We start from the raw sequence: 19,418 nt of genomic DNA, 5'->3' as shown, positions 1-19,418 counted from the left end.
TGCCTTTTCCAAAGCGTCATATAGTTGGAACCATACAGTATGTAGCTTTTTTAAGATTCTTCTTTCATTTAGTAATAAGCATTTATGGTTCTTTCATGTCTGTTCATGGCTTGGTAGCTCATTTTTTTAAAGTGCTGAATAATATTCCATGATCCGGATGTACCACAGCTTATTCATCCCTTCAACTATTGAAGGATATATGGTTGCTTCCAAGTTCTGCCAAATAAGAATAAAGTTGGTATAAATATCTGTGTGTAGGTTTTTGTGTGACATGTTTTCAATTATTAAGATATTTTAAATCAGAGATATCAGGGACAACTGGAGCTATGCTACAACTTACCCATCAAAGCACATTATGTCCCTTATAAAAGATTGTCCATGAACATATTTGATCCACAGTGTGCAAATACACTCCGAATAGTTCTATCTACCTTCTTATATGTGACATTATTGCTGTACAGAACCCTGATCTTGAAAATTTTATTAATCACATTCAGTCTTTGTGTTAATTCTTAGGAAATACCAAACTCTTTGCTATAGAGAGACTTGGAATTTGCCATTCCCTCTACCTAAAACACTATTACCTTGACTCTTTCCAGCACTTCAGCCTCTGACTTCCAGGTCTCAGCTTTAACACCTCATTTCCAGAGGAATCTGCTCTGGCAACTCTAGGAACCAGTCTCCTCTCACATACCCCAGTTTACTTCATAGCAGTAAATTGGATTTAACAAAAAAAAATGAAAAAAAAATACATACTTTTTTTTAAAAATACAGATTTGAAATCTACCTAAAGATTATTTTTAATGAGGGGTAAGCTAATAAACCACAAAAACAACTAATCCAAGCTCAATACACTGGTCCTATGGCTGACAATCATCCTCTATACATGAGTACAACTGTAAAGTTCATTAAAATGTTGGGGTATGTCTGTACTGGTTAGTAAACAGCTGCTGCCCTTAGCCCCACCTTCTCAAATACCTACCACCAGGGTGCTCACCCTCCCAGGGACTCCTTTGGCTTGCGCTATAATCCTGCAAATAAGGAGTTAATCCTGGCAGGCTCAGGGACCTTGAATTACACTTAAAGGACAATATCCTTTCATTCTGATGGGTTCCAGTACTTTCAACTCCCTAAAGTCTCTCTTCCTGAGCTCCATCATTGATTTCTCTTCCTCAGGACTACCAAAGGCCATCTTTTGACCCAGCCATACCCGTAACCCACTTTCAATGCACTTCTGCAAAATTCCTCAGGTTGACAACACACCAGCTTGCCAAGCCCTTTCCAGTGACCAGTACCATTCCCCGCCCCCATTGACATGACAGCTCTCCTCCTGTGTAATCTCCTAAACTTTGCTGCACATGGGCATCTTTGATAAATTCCAGTATGTAAGTCACAACCCAGATGGGTTTAATCAGAATGTTTGAGGACTGGAGTCACCCATGGGTCTTTTTTAAATATCTATAAGAGATTTCACTGTACAGGCACATCATATATGCCTCCTTAACCCAATTACTCCTTAAACCAGTTTATCTGTTTCTACATAATTGAAGGTTCATTCATTCTGTTCACTTTACTGCACTTCACAGATATTGTTTTGACAAACTGAAGGTCTGTGGCAACCCTGCATCAAGCAAGTCTATCAGTGCCATTTTTCCAACAGCATTGGTTCACTTCATGTGCCTGTTCCTTTTAGTAATTCTCACAATATTTCAAATTTTTCATTACTATTGTATTTGTTATGGTGATCTGTGATCTGTGGTCTTTGATGTTAGTATTGTAAATGTTTTGCGGGTATCATGAATCATGCTCATATAGGATGGTGAACTTAACTGATAAATGGTGTGTGTGTTCTAACTACTCCACCCCAACTGTCCCCTCTATCTCCCTCTCCTAGGACCTTCCTATTCCCAAAGACACACCAGTATTGAAATTAGGCCAGTTAATACCCTACAATGGCCTCTAAGTATTCAAGTGAAAGGAAGTGCTGTATATCTCTCACTTTAAATCAAAAGCTAAAAATGATTAAGCTTAGTAAGGAAGGCATGTCGAAAGTTTAGGCCTCTTGTGCCAGTCATCCAGGCTGTGAATGCAAAAGAAAAGTTCTTAAAGGAAATTAAAAGTGCTACTCCAGTGAACATGAATGATAAGAAAGTAAAACAGACTTACTGCTGATATGGAGAAAGTCTGAGTGGTCTGGATAGAAGATCAAACCAGCCACAACATTCCCTTAAACCAAAGCGCAATCCAGAGCAAGGCCTGAACTGTTTTCAATTCTATGAAGGTTAAGAAAGGTGAGGAAGCTGCAGAAGAAATCTGAAGCTAGCAGAGGTTGGTACAAGAGGTTTAAGGAGAGAAGCTCTCATCACAATATAAAAGTGCCATGCGAAGCATCAGGTGCTGATACAGAAGCTGCAGCAAGTTATCCAGAAGATCTAAGATAATTAATGAAGGGGGCTGCACTGAACAAGATATTTTCAAGGTAAACAAAACAGCCTTCTATTGGAAGAAGATACCATTTAGGACTTTCATAGTTAGAGAGGAGAAATCAAAGCCTGGCTTCAAAACTTCAAAGGACAGGCTGACTCTCTTGTTAGGGGCTAATGCAGCTGGTGACCTGAAGTTAAAGCCAATGCTCATTTACCATGGTGAAAATCCTAGGGCCCTGAAGAAGTATGCTGTCTACTCTGCCTGTGCTTTATAAATGGAACAATGAAGCTGGATGACAGCACATCTGTTTATAACATGGTTTACTGAATTTTAAGGCTACTGATGAGACCAATTGCTCAGGAAAAAGAAAAAAAAGATTCCCTTCAAAATATGACTGCTTGGGGCTCCTGGGGGGCTCAGTCAGTTAAGCATCTACTTCGGCTCAGGTCATGATCTCAGGGTCCTGGGATCGAGCCCTGCATGGGGTTTCCTGCTCAGCAGGGAGTCTGCTTCTCCCTCTCCCTCTGTCCCTACCCCCCCCACTCATGCACTCTCTCTCTCTCAAATAAATTTTAAAAATCTTAAAAATACATATATGACTGCTCGCTGACAATTCACCTGGTCACCCAAGGGCTCTAATGGACAAGATTTATATTGTTTTCATGCCTACTAATACAACATCCATTTTGTAGCCCATGGATCAAGAAGTTATTACTACTTGCAAGTTTTATTATTTAAGAAATATCTTTTGTAAGGCTTTAGCTGCCATAGCTAGTTATTCCTCTGACAGATCTGGGCAAAGTAAACTGAAAACCCTCTGGAAAGGATTTACCATTCTAGATGCCATTAAGAACATTTGTGATTCATGGGAAGAGTCAAAATATCAACATTAACAGGAGTTTGGAAGAAGTGGATTCCAACCCTCATGGATGACTTTGAGGGGTTCAAGACTTCAGCAGAAGAAGTAACTGCTGATGGGATAGAATTAGCAAGAGAACTAGAAGGAGAAGTGGAGGCTGAAGATGAGACTGAATTGCTACAATCTCATAATAAAAGTTTAATGATAAAGACTTGCATCTTATGGTAAACAAAGTGGTTTCTTGAAATGCAATTTAGTCTTGGTGCAGATGCTGTGAAGATTGATGAAATGACAACAAAGGATTCAGAATATGACATAAACTTAGTCGATGAAGCAGCAGCAGCATTTGAGATTGACTCCAATTTTGAAAGAGGTTCTACTATGGGTAAAATGCTATCAAAGAGCATTGCATGCTACAGAGAAATTATTTGTGAAAAGAAGAGTCAATTGATGCAGCAAACTTCACTGTTGTCTCATTTTAAGAAATTGCCACAGCCACCCCAACATTCAGCGACGACCACTTTGATCAGTCAGCAGCCGTCAACATTGAAGCTAGTCCTCCACCAGCAAAAAGATTACAACTCACTGAAAGCTCAGATGATGGCTAGCATTTTTTTAGTAACAAAGCATTTTTAAAATTAAGATATGTACATTGTTTTTTTAGACATAATACCATTGCTCACTTAATAGACTGCAGTACAGTATTAAGATAACTTTTTTAAAGATTATTTACTTTAGAGAGAGAGACAGAAAGAGAGCATGCATGCTGTGGGAGGGGCAGAGGGAGAGGGAGAGAAAGAATCTCAAGCAGACTCCCCACTGAGTGTGAAGCCTGATGTGGGGCTTTATCTCACACCCATGAGATCATGACCTGAGCCAAAACCAAGAGTCAGACACTTAACTGAGCCACTCAGGCACCCCTAAAGATAGCTTTTAAATGCAGTAGGAAACCAAAAAATTCATGACCCACTTTATTATAATATTCACTTTATTGTGGTGATCTGGAACAGAACCAGCAATCTCTCTAAGGTATGCCTGTACTAAGGTGTGTGTGTGTGTGTGTGTGTGTGTGTGTGATTTCCAATCTAATTACTGCTTTAAAGAAACAAACAGAAAATAAATAAATGGTACTGAATTCTTATGTTTCTGGCAGGAAGTCAAGAAACTCTAAAACTGATAAATCTAAAAACACTGGTATATTATTTAGAAATAACAAAGGGATAAATACAAGACATTAAGGACAGGGCTTCATTGATAGAAAGGAATATAGCAGGGACTATATTTCATTAAGTCTTGGAATACTCTAACTATTAAATCATGTGAATTATCAATTACTCGATACCTTTTTCATTAAAGGAAGAATTGCATTTTTTAATATATGTTTGTCTTGTGTAAACCTTGGCTACTAACCAAATATTCCCTATTTTGATTATCCTCAGAAAAGCCTGATACTAAAGTTTTATATGTCCTAAAAATTTAAAGATCAAATCATTGAAGGTAGTGATGGGCTACTAAGGGGTAGCAAAGAAGTAACTCTGCTGGCAATTACCTCACACTTATGTTCATCTATTTAAATATAATTATACTCCCTTAAATAAAGTTTGAGATGAGGTGCCTAATAAGTATAAATGTGTTCATGAGAGAAAAAGAGCATAATGTTTGAAATGGCAATTCTGGCAAAGGCTCAGGATGATACCTGCAAGAGTACCTGACAAAGGAAACTATTGATTGGCTCCTGCTGTGGGTGGTCAATGAACATGGTATGGATAACAGGATGTGAGTCAAAATTTGAATTTGAGATTCAGCCTTCAAAGATATAAATTATTAAGATCTTATTTTACAACAGTGGCCATGATGAGGTTCAAAAACAAATAATAACTAACTCTTGTATAGCGCCTACTATGATGTTGTAAATATATCAATTCATTTAATCTTCACAATGACTGCATGTGGTAGATACTATTATTATTGATGTTTTACATTCTAGAAAATGAAGGACCAGAAAGTTTAAGTAACTTTTCCCAAATCTCATAACCAGTAAGGGGTAGAGTTAGAGTATGAACACAGGTAGTCTAGCACAAATTTTTGTACTCATATGCACTTCAACTACATTGGCTCTTGAATAACCAGAGCTTCACCATTCAAGGTTTGTTGTTAATGGGGAAATAAAAAGAGAAATGGCTCCAAGACCCAACAATCACCATAAAAAAGAGCAACCCAAGATACTTTGGTGGGAGGCAGAGGACAGAAAAAGAAAATGTTCAATAGAAGCAGAATATCAGAAGGGGTTATAACTCTCAGGTAGCCCAGGAAAGAGAATTCAAATAAATAGACTGGGAATACAAATCTTTTGGGTTTTGGGTAACGAGGGAGCTTAGACAAGGAACAGGCTAATAGAGGGAGGCTAAATAAAGAAATCCAAGTAAAAATATGATAATTCACACATGTTCTAAATTGAAGTAAGCTACATTCTCTATTTACTCTGTAATTGCCAACAATGTTCATTTAAAAAATAGGTTATACTGGATTATTTCTCATAGCCAGTAAAAAATGAATGCCTTTACAAAAACTGACCTAGGAATATTTTATTGACTTGATAATGTGTTATAACTATGGGTTAGGGCTACAGAAAGAATGTTGTTTGACTGCAAAACTTGCAAATATAAATTTTGTGTATCAAAAGCACAGCGATATTTTAACATGGTGGAAATTTGGGCTACACGATAGTTCTAACTCACTTCCGCCAGTGTGAGCTGACTTGATTATCAGTGTTAAAATGTATCAATCATTTTATAAATAAATAAAAAGACAGTTATTAACAGTAATTTTGAACATATTCCCCCTACTTGATCTTTTACCAAAGGAGACCCATAAGTAAATCAAATAATATATGTTTCAACATTTTTTTCTTACCTTACACTTTACTCTTAATGCTAACAAGCAGAGAAATGATGATTTGATGGTTTGGGGGAGGGGATGACAGTTAACACCGTGCTTATTAAATGACAGACACATTACACTCCTCACACTTGTCCCTGGGAAGTCAACATTAGGATCCCTGTTTTATAGACTGTCTCATCATGGTCAAGTGGCATAGCTAACTTGAGTTAACTCAACATAGAGTCCCTACCCAGACTGGCATGAGAAATGACAAAAGGGCTTCCAGAAAGTGGTACCATTTAGATCTGTTCTGGAGATTACATTGTATTAGAAGTCTCTGGTTTATGATATGTGAGTGCCCTCTGTGCTAACCCTACAAATTCAGAAGGGAAACAAATTTCTCCCCTTCCGTATTAAAGCCTGCGGTCCTTCAGATTCCCAGACCATGATTAGATTTGGGGAACAGAGCCCAGTACCTAGGGAGAGGGTAACTTAGGAGCAGGGAAGCTGGATTTCAGAGCCCAGCTTTAGACCCAGCAAATGAATGAATCATTAAACAAATTCAAAAGAATGATCTCTGCAGCCTCACTGTGCTTTCATCCCCTTCTTCCTCAGGTAGAGGAAAGGTAAATCTTGAATCCCAAGTAGCAAGAGTTTTTCCTAGCACATCAAGTTTATGCCACAAAGAGAAATTCTAGCCCTTCCCATTTGGTAAACCTAAGTCTATTTGTAAAAGTCAGGTCTAGATTCACAGCTCTTATTTTCCTACGATGGCACCTCATTTACATCATATGCACAATGCATATTGTGTTTTAATTTTATATTTCCTAGTACATTTGCATTTCTCCTACCAGACAACAAAGAAAGGTATGGACCAAGTCCTGTTTTCTGTATCCCCAGCATCTGGTACAATGTCTGGTAAAGAGCGAGAGTTCATTATGTGTTTGGTGAATGAGTGAATGAACGTTGCCAGCTTTGGAAAAAACGAACTGCAGATTTTGGAAGATTCAGACTTCAAATTATAAAACCTCACAACTATAGTTGTGCAGGTTAGAGGAGACAAAGGTGACTGATAAATATTTTCAACGGTTACTACACTATATTCATACCATGAGGAAAGCAGTCCCAGTTACTTTGATTTACATGTAGAATGGTTTAGGATAATGGTGATGGCCATGAACTGAATGTTTATGTCTCCTCACAATTCATATGTTGAAATCCTAGCCCCAGTGTGATGGTTTTAAGAGGTAGGGGCTTTGGTAGGTAATTATTTCATGAGAGCGCAGCCTTCATGAATGTTATTAGTGCCTTCATAAAGGGGGTTCCAAACCACTCTCTCACCCTCTTTCTGCCATATGTGTGTACAATGAGAGTTGGAAGTCTGCAAGTCAAAAAAGGGATCTCACCAGAACCCAACCATTGGCATCCTGATCATGGACTTATAGCCTCCAAAACTGTGAGAAATAAATTTCTGTTTATAAGCCACCACATTTATGGTACTTTGTTATAGCAACCTGAATGGACTATGATAATGATGTATACCAATACCTGTACCTTTACCTAAGACTTATATCTGTGCCTATCTGCATCTGTATTATCATCTCTGCCAGCACAGATATAGATAGGAGCATAAACTAGTAGATACAGATACAGATATATACTAATATAGATATATAGAATTAGAGGTAGAGATTGGCATGAGGACCAATTAAAAAACATAAGTATTTTATGCACCACATTTTTTACCTGTAATTATTTGCATTCTAAAAAATACAATGACCCCAAAATAAGTCAGTAACAGCATATATCATACATTTTTTGCTAGTAACCTGAGTACTATGATTGTTCAAATATTGATTATGGAATATTTTATTAAACCACAATAGTTTTTCTTCTTTTGCAAGATGACTGGTCATTCACAAATAGTTTTAAACCACCTGTCAACAGAAACAGTTACCATTACAAATTAGCCAAAATTACAGAAACTCATTTCTCTAAAAACAATAGTTCACAGACACCACAGCAAACCACCCCAAATAACTACCTTTTGACCTGCTTTCTAACGTTCCTCGGGTGTGGCACTGAACTCTGCTAAGGTGAGATATTCCATTTTCCAGCTGTTTTAGGCAAAAAATAAGGAGTGAGTAACATGAATTTCTAAATATGTTTGTTAAGATGAAAGGTGAGTGGTAAATTTTGCAATCATATTTTTAAAGGTGAAGAAAATACATTTTGCTTCTTAGAAAGTTTTCCATTTTATGTATATACATTGTAAACCCTATACTAAGTGATTCTATAAGGGAGAAGTTTCAAGATCATGATTACATATTAAAACAAAAGGAATAGGGATGACATATTGGACTCTGGAAAAATTATGAAATAGCTGGGAACTGTCTTTGAAATCCTCTCATCGTCCATCTCCAGCTTCTGGAGCCACCTCGCCCCGCTCTGGAAGTGTCCATGGTGCTCTGCAGCTCCCCAGTTCAATCTTGTGAACAGTGTCCAGTGATCCCCCCTGCCTAGCCTACTCTAAATCACATTCCAGATTGAAAGATAAGACAGCTACTCAAGATTACAACTTCTCAAATACGCCCAAAAGATGCTAACGTATTGATGGCTAGAAAACAATAACAAGTTTCTCATCGGCATTCTTCTATTCAATAAGATAAATCATTATATGCTACAAAATGATGTCTGATTTGTAAAATATCCATTTTTCCCCGTGGGACTCAGTATAACTATTTTTATCTTGAATGGAAAAAAATGTGGCCCACAAAGATGTTTATGTTTTTTAATTGGCTTTTGTTCAAATATAGATAAAGATAAAAATACAGAAGCAGTATAGGTATAGGTATGGGCCTAGGTACAGGCCTGGGTATAGGTCTGGGCAAGGACATAGGTACAGGTATAGATATAGACTCTAGGCATAGGCATAAGTATGCATATAGGTCTAGGCATAAGCATGGGCATGGGTATAAGCATAGGCATGGGCATGCATATAAGCATGAGTATGGGCACAGCAAGGGCATAGGCATGGTATAGGCATGGACTTGGGTATAGGCATGAGTATAGGCATAGACATAGGCATGGGGATAGGCATAGACATGGGCATAGGCATAGGCATGGGTATAGTCATAAGCATAGGCATGCGAATGGGGCATAGGCATTAGCATGGACACAGGCAAGGGTATAGGTACAGGCATAAGCATAGGCATGAGTATAGGCATAGGCATGGGCATGGACTTAGGTACAGGCATGAGTAGAGGCATAGATACAGACACATGCATGGGTAGAGGTATAGGCATAGGCATGGGAATGCGCATAGGCACAGACATACACATGGACATGGGCATGGGCACAGGCAAGCATAGGCATGAGGATAGGCATGCGTGTAGGCATGGGCACAGGCATAGGCACAGGCATATGCAAATACATGGGCCTAGGCACGGGCATGGGAATGGGCATGGGAATAGGCACGGGCATACATAGGTCACTAGTACCCCACGCCATTTTATACAAGGACTTCTCTTTATTCTCTTCTCAGTTAAAACTCTCCTTTTCCTAGGTATCTGCCCTCTCCTTCTCCTATCAGCTAGTAGTATCAGAAAATGCTGTCAGAGAAGTTCGTTTTCAAAGCAGCTTTAGGAAGAAATGGATATTTAATCAAAGGAATTCGAAACAGCATGACAAAATAAAGTCAGTCACTTAGATCTGCTTATCATAAGCAGATATCTGGGTAATGGGGCCAGTATCTCGCTGTTTAAATCAAACCTCACAATACAAGTGTGGCCACTGGAGTATTACATAAGTCTTCAACCAAAGGCCAGAATTATATCATTCTTAGCTGTCTACTCATTAAGAGTAAGGCTAGCCCCTTAGATTTTAAAAGATTGAAAAGGATAGGACATTAATATCCACACTTCAGGGAAAAAACATTATTCTTGCATATCAAATACATCAAGTCACCCACTAGCTTAAAAAGGAGATTGCATTTGCAAAAAAAAAATGTAGTTGGAATTGAGATTTTCATTTTGTACCTCTTTGTGAAATTGCAGATGGATTAACATTCATGGTCACTGAGTTCCGTTTCCATAGATATAGTTTCAGTTGTACCAACCAGGGACAGATTGTGTATTTTATTACTTTGTTTAAAATATCACTCAAACATTTTAAAAATATCCCAGCACTACAGAACATCACATAAAAGCATAATGACAATATTTCATCTACTTTAAACCATTTTAAGGTCCCTGTGGCATTAAAAAAAGTGTGTACCTAGATTGTGATGCTGAAAGTCTATTACTTGAGCTCAGCATGCTAGCCTGGCCTCCAGGGAACTCCCTAAAAGGCCAAATTTAAATGAATTTGTAATCCCATTAGCATCCAAAGAAGAGTTAACTAGGTAACCAGACATTTCATTTACGACAATTCTAAAGAGCCTTAGAAAAGATAGGGAGAATATTTTTTTTTTGTCTGAACTCCTGAGAAAAGATACTATTTTATTTGGTTTTCAAAGGAGGATTATAGCTGGGAAGAAATTTAGCAGTCAGATAAATATGAAAATTATGTTATTTTTCTCCCCTGAATAGTAAATCTCTAGAGACCATGTTTTTATATTATTGTATTTTTTGCTACACAGAGTTTTGAAGCTACTAAATGCTTAATATATTCTTGCAAATGTAATGGCGTATAGAAGTTGTTGATCTTTTATTTGAAATCTAGCACTGAATGAATCGTGATGAATGACAGTGATGAGCCTTTAACCCATATTGAATATGCATGTTATTTGGAGGATGTTTTGAGGCATCCCCAATGGTATTAAAAAATAAAAGTACATAGATTATAACCCTGAAAGTTCACTATATGAAGATAAGTTAATTTGATTCAGCTAGTAGTTCAATCCAGTGTGCTTTGGTATATTAGGGAACAAAACTGTCAAAACCCTCTACTCTCGATCTTTTTGGTGATGGAGTCTGGAGAAAATGTACAGAAATAGCATCTTTCAAGGGGAAAAAAAGAGAAAGAACAGGTCATCAGCCTTGGATCTCAGGTGGCTGTAGGAGAAAAAGTATTTGGTGTCTGCCACACCTTCGTAACTTTCAATGATACTTATGTCTATGGCACCGATCTTTCTGGCAAGGAAACCATCTGCCCGTGTAACTGGTAGGATGAAGGTGAAGACTGGTCAAGGTGAATCTTCTCCATATGCTGCCATGTTGGCCAACCAGAATATGGACCAGAGGTTCAAGGAGCTGGGCATCACTGCCCTCCACATCAAACAACAGGCCACAGGAGGAAAGAGAACGAAGACCCTGGACCTGGGTCCCAGTCTGTCCTCAGAGCCCTTGCCTGCTCAGGGATGAAGATCAGAGAGTTGAGGATGTCACCTTCATGCCCTCCAATAGCACCCGCAGGAAGTGGGGGTGGGGGGGTTACTGTGGTCACCCTCTGTGAACAGGACTCCTCAAATTATTGTTTTCTACTAATAAATTGACTTCATGTAGCCTTAAAAAATAACAAACCTCTACTCTCCTAAATCTCAGCAGGAGGATACAACCAGTAAATAATAGACATAATAAGTGACTGTGTGTCATGTTAGAAAGCTATAATTTCCATGGAACAAAATAAAAAGTGGAACAAAGTAAGGTGATTTGAAATTTTCAATGGCAGGGGTGTGAGCTGTTGTCAAGTTGCAATATTAAAAAGAGTGGTCAAGGTAAGCCTCATCAAGGTGAAATTTGAGCAAATATTTGAGGAGTTGAAAAAGTTGGCCAAGCAGGTGGCTAAGGGAAGAGCATTCTAGGCAGAGGCAATAAGGCAACATCCAGAGCAAAGTTCCCAAGGTAAGAGCATGCCTCTTGTGTTCAGGAAAAAGTAGTTAGATAAATCTGGCTCCCTGAGGTAGTGGCAGCAGGGAAGAAGTGTAGAAATTCTGGCTGAAAAGGTAATGAGGGAAGCAGGCTAGATCATATGATGCTTGCATGAGCTTTGGCTTTTCCTGAGTATAGTGAAGAGCCATCGCAGGATTCCGAACAGAGAAGCAATCTACTCAGATGTGGGTTTCAAATGGATCATTCCACTGCTATATAGAGGACACTGTAGGGAGATGAGGATAAATGTAGGGTGACCAATTAGGAGACTTTATTGCAGTAATGCAAGGACAGCTGCACAGATTGGGTGAAAATTGGTGGAGAGGGGCTTAAAAGTGGACAAATTCTGGATATAGTTTGAAGTTAGAACAAAAGGATATAAGTGGATATAAGAAGGATATGTGCTAAAAAGGAGGACCAATGATGACTCCAAAAGGTTTGGCCTGGACACTTCCAAGGATGGAATTTCCCACAGTTAAATGAGGAAAACTACATGAAGGAGGTTAGAGAAGGAAGATCAGGACTGTGGCTTTGGACATTAAATCTATCTAGGATGGACACAAATGAATCATTGGATATATGAGTCTGGAGTTCATGTGAAAGGTCTAGGCTAGAGTTCATCAGCATGCAGATGGTACTGCAAGTCACCAGCCTGGATGAAACCAAGAGCTAGTATGTGGACCAAGGACCAAGCTTGGGCTTACCATGAAGAGGTCAGGATGAAGAAGAGCATCAACCAAGGTGCCTGGGAAGGTGGAACCAGAGAGCTAGGAGAGAAGCAGTGGATGGTGGGTGTTCTTAGAATCCAAGTGAGGAAAGTGCATCAGGGAAGAATGATCACCTTGGTTAAAACCTATGATGGGTCAATTGAAATGAGCTTGGAAAACCAGCCATTACATTTAGTGACATGGAGCTAATTGGTAAATTACAATGTTCATTCTGACAATGTTCACTGTTTTCTGCACTTTGCTATTTTCCTTTCCAAATGGAAGTTAACTGCACCCAAGATTTCTGTCCCTGACCTCAGCAGTTTCTTTCTTTCTTTTTCCTGTATATCTTTTTCTTTATAATTGTGGTCTCTCTGGTGAATAAGAGAATATCGGCTTTCTCTTAAATCTCTTACTTAATTCCTTATATTTGTGCTAAATGCACTTTCTGCATGTGCTTTTTAATGCCCGTAATTATTAGATTTAATTTTTTTCCACATTATAATATAGAACTATGTTTGAAAATCACCTATTACTACTTTCATTTCTTAGTCTATGTTGATTTTTTTGTTATTTTTCCAGATTACTTCATATTCATGCTTTATTTCAGCTGCTAAATTTTAAAGATTATTTAGCATTAATCAACTTTGATATTAATTAAGGATTATAGGCAGTGAATTATAAGTGTTACTGACAACAAAAATCTATTTCTCCCCAATCATCTTCTGTTAGTTTGACAGCATAACTATATTCTTCCTTGGGCATTCATTTAGTCCTTCTGAGAAAATAGTGTAATTTATACCAGAATTTTATTTCTAACTCCTCCTCATCAAAACCTCTACTTTAGATGCATTTCCTGCTCTTTTCATTTGTGTTGAATATTATTTTATTATTTTTGATTCCTTTTTTATTTCTGAGAATTATTGTGTTTTTATTTACCAACTCCAACTTCTATTGTGACTGACCTTTGTAATTTCTTATTTATTCAGATTAATGTCATCCTGCTGTTGTAGGTGCCTTTATGTATATTAGAATTGTATTCCAATTTAGTCAGTGTTCTCAAACCAATAAATGTCATGTCCCACTGTGAAAATAGAACTGATACAAAAATGAGTCTACATTAGAGAATGCAAAAGGTGGCAGGACAGAGATGATATGTGCATTGAGAGTCAGGAATATTCAAAAAAAAAGAGTTAAAAGTGGCCATTTACCAGACAATAAAGCTGGAAAAGCCAATGCAAAGCCCTTCTACATATGCAAGTTCAAGATACTATACATGTCAGTCATTTCCTATTGAGTTCTCAAATCCTTCCCATTTGAATAGGTAAATCTGTGTACAACACACACATGTACATTTGAACATCATGAAAAAGTAATGAAACACAGCTGCAAAAATTCATAGATAGTCCTTGCTCTCACCCTTCCATACTCACCTTGTTTATGTGCACAAACATTTTGACTTTCAATAGACCATTTATTTCAACAAGTTGAATTATCAAGTGACACAAGGTAGTCAAATTGCTTTGAAAAAGTCTTTAAACGTCATTGAACACTTCATTGAACAGATTGTCTTCAAATGGTTTTTTTCCCAAATGAATAACAACCTATGTGGTATACTCTATGGTAATACATTCTGTGCTCTAAAATGTTAATAAAAGGGAAAATATTCCTCAGGAATTATTAATCCAGAGATCCTTCTAAGGATTTAAAACATTTTAAGAAGTCCTTCTCCTTTTAAGGAAACAAAACAATATTAATTTTATATTAAATTTTAAATTTTATCTGAATGATTATAGGAAATTCAAAACTATTCTAGATATAGTAGAAACTCAGAAGAGAGAGAATCCAGCTACTTTGTATATGGTGATTTTCTGTTATCATCACATTCTTAAAGAATTTTCTGGAGTCCCCAAGTGATGTTAGATCCCACAAAATGACAAATTAGATGTGAAATTTTTTCAAGTATTTTAATAAGATGTTCTAATTTCTTCAGGGTTTACAGAATTTGCTCTGAAGTAGCAGAGTAACAAAGTGCAGTGAGCATTCAATTGAGTCCTGAGACGTACATTCTGTCCCTAGTTGGTTCAACTGGCTGATTTTTCCAACTGTTGCTTTGCTCTTCTATTATCCATTTACCAATTTCCTGATAGCCACTCCCTGATCTCCCTGTGGGGAAAGACCCCCTCCATACTGAATCTTATAATAAATAGCATTCTTTACATTGCAAATGAATGAATACCCAAACTTCCCCCCCTCCCCCCACTGACGCTGTCAGGTGCCATCAGGTCCTTGCTAGCTTAGAAAAAGGGATGTTCTGTGTATTTTGGCCTGGGTTACTATTGGGGAAGGTCATCAAAAAGATGTGACTGCCAGTTGACCTGTGAGCTGGACCCAGGTGATCTGAGGCTCCTCACGTCTTCCCCTGTCCTTAGAATGTAGGTTCCACTTGCCTTTCCTGCTCCCAGAGGCTGTTCCAAGAACTTATCACCTGCACGGTATACATGGCTGAACCCAGTTAAGGCCTCTATATAAACTTCTAAGATTTGACAGGCAGACACAGGACTAAGTCTTGCACAAGCTTCATATGTAGGTTCCTTTGTTTATTAAAACTGCCACTCATCAACCTGGAGTGGCCCGCCCCTTTCTTTGGTCTCTCCCTGCCCTCCTCCTATGGGAGCTGGTTTCAGATTACATCCGAGAAGCTCTGGACAGGGAGTGGAACCAACAGCTCGGAAGATTTCCTACACTGGAATTTGTGTCTCCAGTCTGGAAATCAATAAAGGGTTACCTTTGTTTTCTGTGCACATTGTTAACTTGTGCCTAATTTCCCTCCAGAGGTTTGTCAGAAAGTGTGGTTTGGTCAGATACAGGATTTGGGTATTTCTGGATCCCCGGATATAACACCATCCTAATACCAAAACAAAATTTCATCTTGTTTTCTAAAAGTTGGAGGTAAGGCTGACTTCCAACTTTTGGATATTGATATATACAGTTTTGACTAAATAAACATTTATCCAGGGATTGACTTCTCGCCCAAATAGGTGAGAAATATTTTTGAGAATTCAGTTCTGAAATGAGAATATCACATTTGTGTTACACTCCCTCTGAAGAGATTGCAGAAATACATAAAACACTAACATGATCCTGGAACAACGTTGGAATGTGTTTGTAGAAAATAGCTTTGACATTGAAACTGTTCTTTAAAGCCAGAAAATTCATATTTAGAACATCATGGATGGATACAAGGACAGGCAGATGGAAAACCTTAGCAAGTGTTTTATGGAAAGCAGAAAGCATGTTTGAGAAATGGGAATCATTTCCAAAAAATTAAAAACCAAATGTCCATCACTTCCGTTTCAGCTTCAGTCTCTCGGTAATTAACAAGCCTTTACATTTTCCCAAGTTTTCTTTACTTTGTGGTGTTTCACCCTCTACTTACAGTCCCAAACAGAATGGTGAATTTTTTAAATCAATGATATGAGTTGTATTCTTATGAAAATAAAAGTCTTTGTTATCGATGGCTAACTCAGATAAGAAAAGCTTCTTTCTTTAGGGGTAGAATTCATTAACTACATAATGAAAAATGAAATTCAGTCAATAATAGAGAGAAGAAATATTTCTGGATGTTAGAGAAACTATTAAAAAAAACTTGTACTGGTTTTCACTCCCTACAATATGGCAAATATTATGGTTTACCATCTAAAAAATAAAAATAAGCTTTAGTTGAAAACCAGCCTTATACAAAGCCTTGAAGAAGCAATTAACTCTCTATGAATTTTTTCAGGGGTGAGGTATTAGAATTTTTGTTTCCCTATGGTAGGAATCAAATGGCTTCCATTTCAAAATCATTTTTTTACATCTAGGAATTCTAGGGATGTTTTTCTGACTCTAAAAATACTTTATCTCAGCAAAGACCTTGGAATAAATCCTCCAGTCTCAGTACATAACTGAAAATCTGAGTGTGATTTAAGCCCACTGTGAAATGATAGTTACCAGGTTATAACTATATGAAAAGTTGGTAACTCATTTATAAGGAGAAAGTTTTAAAGACTGATATGTTTTAAACTATAAAAACTCCTCTAAAAAATATTGTGAATAAATCTAAGATCCATCAAGTTTCCTTGAGTTTTCTTAAGGAACGTTTTAGGCATAAATATCAAATGCTTCTCTGGATTAGGTCAAGTCATGTGAAAACTGCTTTGCTCTACTACATTAATAATAATGTGGTTATATACCCTTTGGTATAATGATGCTGGCCTAAATTAAGGAGTTGTGTAAGGAAATGGCATGTGAAAATTATTTTGTTTGCTCTGGTTATATTGTTGAAGATACTTTTCACTTCATTAAACAGTCTTGTACTTTTGACATCTGCCGAAATTTGCTAATCAAATGATACCAAGAAAACACCTATAATCACACAGATGTACAAAGTACATTTGTAAAAGTACAAATTACACAGCTGTTTTATTTAGCCTGCTATAACAAGGGAGAAGGCACCCAGGGGACCTTTAGGAGCATCTTAGTAAAGGGAAGATGGGAGGGGCTTATAGAGTTTGGGCACAGGCTGAGCAATTCTGAGGACAGATTAGGAGAGTGGGTTGGATACTATGAGGAAGCAGAAGCAATTCAGTGATTGTGTATCTCAATGATTTCCTTTTTTTTTCCGCCTGAAGCAGGAAATGACAATTGGAGGAACAAGGAGTGTCTTGTCATTGTAAGGAAGCAGAGATAACACAAGAATGGGATGTAATTCATTTTATGGCTGTAGTACAACCTTGTCTGTGTTGGTTAGAAACTTCCCTCGGGCTTTGTCTGCAAGGGTACTTGTGCTTGGTTGTGGTTAGACAATCACTGATGCAAGTATGGCATATTCTTATTTCCACAGGAAAAATTTTTTTGTAGTTTTTCCTGTTAGAGATAGTTGTGTTTCTCCATGACCACGAGTTTGTTTTTCATCTTATGAGTACTGAGAATTGTATAAGGGACTATGGCTGGATTCTCTCAGTGATTGCTAGAAAGATCAGATATTGATTTCTAACCCCTACTCTGTCAAGTTCATGAGATAGCACAGCTTAAGCACATGCATTTTATACCAATGTACAATCTGATTTTTTCTACTCTTTTTTTTTTACCCAATTTCCTGGCTTACTTCTATTTTTTAATTTATACACATTGACCATCATATCAAATTACTTTTTAGGTAGAGTCAGGGAGTAAATAAAAAATAACCATCAAGTTTGGATTGTCTTTAGTTTATTAACTCAGTTGTGGCAGGAAGAAGACAGGAAGCTCCTATGGATGTAGATGAGGTCAGTGAAGAATGCTCTAGAACATAAGCCAGTATCCAGAACTACACCTGACTCTAGTCTAGACTCTATTGTTAACTAGCCTTGTGTTATTGAACTCTGTGGAGCATTATTTTCCTCAACTTTAATGTAGAGATCATAGTGCCAATATAATTCAGATAAAATGAGAAAAGTCATCTGAAAGACTTCTGGTAATTTTACACAACACTACATGAGTATTTTTTTAATAATTGAATGCCAAATGCTTTGTGCGAAGAGGCATATTGTTAACAAATTTATGTTTACTTATTTTAAATATTTTCATCATTAACAACTTTAAAACCAATCTAAAATATGAAAGCAGAAACAGGTTTCTGAATTTTCTAAAAATAGTAGCATCCAGAAATTTGTAAGACAAATGAAAAGCAATTAACTTTTATGATGGACTCAAAATAGTAACAAAAAAATTTACTTTTTCTTGAAGTTGACTATAATAAAATTTTTATATTTCCTTCATTTTAGAAAGCAAGAATCACAATTAAGCAATTATATAAAATCTCCCATGCTCACACATGCTAATTTAATGAGCCCTAACTCATATTCTAAATCAATTATATTTTAATTTACTTCTTCCCTTTAAAAAGACTTTATTCTATTCATTTCTTAACCTTTGGATGTATGGAGTACAGTTTCCTTGATAAAGAGGACTCCTGCTAGATTGTGTGTATGATTCTAATGAGAAAGCAAGCAAGGAGGTAAACTATCACAGAACACTATGCCCAACACATAGCATAAAAGTATCTATAAAGTAATGAAATATACTTTTAGCATATACTTCTAGATTATACAATAAGTATTGTCTCCTAGAAAGGGTAACTAGGAACATACCATGCTCATTCCAATACAGCTCTCGTTGATCAAAATTTATATGCAGTTCGTTTCTGGTATTTGCTTTCAGTGACAGCTTAGAAGCAAAATATGATAATCATTTTCATATCAAACTCTTATTTCCATATCAGCCACACATAGTGTTCTTTCCCAGGGTCACCTATCATATTTAATTCAAATGGCTCTGAATGAAGCTCTTTGGTTGTTTATAAATACCAAATCCCCCTTTACGATATTAAGCTTTTGCACCATTGAAGACATGCAGAACTAGGCTCGGAAATATATTTCATCCCACGGCAGTATCCCTAGGAATGGCTATCCCAACTGAGGCAATGCTCACCAGGAAGTACGTGTGCTCCTCTGGTTAGTAAACGGCCACCTTGCTTTAGAGTTACTGTGCAGCCACACCCCAGCAGACTCTAAGCATGATGGTCCAGTGAGACCAAAGAAAAGATCCAGAGATAGCAATCAAGATACAGGTTTACTGGGGGGGGGGGGGGGG

General features: G+C 37.4%; 2 pseudogenes; both read left to right on the top strand.

Moving 5' to 3' along the window:
• Nucleotides 1–1,952: 1,952 nt before the first annotated feature.
• Nucleotides 1,953–3,894, top strand: LOC118010902 (annotated as a pseudogene).
• Nucleotides 3,895–10,904: 7,010 nt separating this feature from the next.
• LOC118010901 lies at nucleotides 10,905–11,620 on the top strand (annotated as a pseudogene).
• Nucleotides 11,621–19,418: the final 7,798 nt, after the last annotated feature.

The sequence above is a fragment of the Mirounga leonina genome, unplaced genomic scaffold (assembly GCF_011800145.1).
Source record: "Mirounga leonina isolate KUSES-001 unplaced genomic scaffold, KU_Mleo_1.0 Mir_129, whole genome shotgun sequence".
Taxonomy (NCBI): domain Eukaryota; kingdom Metazoa; phylum Chordata; class Mammalia; order Carnivora; family Phocidae; genus Mirounga; species Mirounga leonina.
This window is presented reverse-complemented; position numbering and strand designations above follow the sequence as displayed.